The sequence below is a fragment of the Camelina sativa genome, chromosome 4 (assembly GCF_000633955.1).
Source record: "Camelina sativa cultivar DH55 chromosome 4, Cs, whole genome shotgun sequence".
Taxonomy (NCBI): Eukaryota; Viridiplantae; Streptophyta; class Magnoliopsida; order Brassicales; family Brassicaceae; genus Camelina; species Camelina sativa.
Window position 1 is genome coordinate 11,260,627 of NC_025688.1, and position 919 is coordinate 11,261,545.

Below are 919 nucleotides of genomic sequence, written 5' to 3' on the forward strand. Positions count from 1 at the left end.
ATTTGTTTTGGTCTCCTGCTAGGTCAACTTTAGGTTGTTTATATGGTTTTTGCTTTCGGTAGGGTTTTTCTTTAGTGGGAATAGTCAGAAAAGGAAACAACAACCAAAAAAACTTTCGTTGTATAATTTGGTTAGGTTCAAATTTGGGTCAAGAGATTTATCGTTACTTATGTATAATAAGCTTAATAGCAGATAAATGGTCTGTGCACTCTTTGTTTCATGTAGATCATCAACTCAAGTCTCAAAAGCGCAGATTCTCTATTTAGACACCACAAAAGTAAACACAGAGAGATTCACAAAGACGTCAACGTATTTACACCATAAAACTTAACTAGCAAAGACCGCGGATTTTAATGTGATCTTGAATTTGAAGCTGATGCACGTTAGTCTTCCGCCGCTCTTGTCGTTTATCGTCATCTTTAGCGTGTAAGTGCCCTGTTTCAAAAGAGAAGCCACTCTAAGAGGGTGATGCGTTTGAAGATTTACCAAATAAGAAATGAGAAGTAATCTCAAACCACAGTTAATATATATAACCAACATGTCCTATACAGTTTCATTCATAACTTTCGCTTATAGATTTCTAGGTGTATCTATTGAAAGAGTGTTAAAGATATCTTACAGGCGGCGTAATTGAGGGGAGAGTTTGAGAATGAGAAAGCACAAAGTTGCCTGGTGCAACCGGACAGGCCGTCTCCTCGCAGAGGTCATGAGTTTCGGTATGGACACGAATCCCAAAGTATGAAACGCTGATCACTACTTTTCCTCCAGAGATATCTTCGCCTATGCACACATCAGCAGACAAGATTTTTTAATCAAGAAATGTTGAAACTCAAAATATCTTACAAATTTTCCAATAATAGAGTCAAAGTTTAAACAAAAGGAAGCAGGAAGATCATTAAAAAAAAAAAGGGGGGGGGGG

General features: G+C 37.4%; 1 long non-coding RNA gene across 1 annotated transcript; it reads right to left on the reverse strand.

Annotated features, from left to right (window-relative positions):
• LOC104780267 lies at positions 235-800 on the reverse strand. The gene is made up of 2 exons (XR_766677.2): positions 620-800; positions 235-435 (listed from the first exon to the last, which is right to left on the reverse strand). It is a non-coding gene; the product is annotated as an uncharacterized LOC104780267 (long non-coding RNA).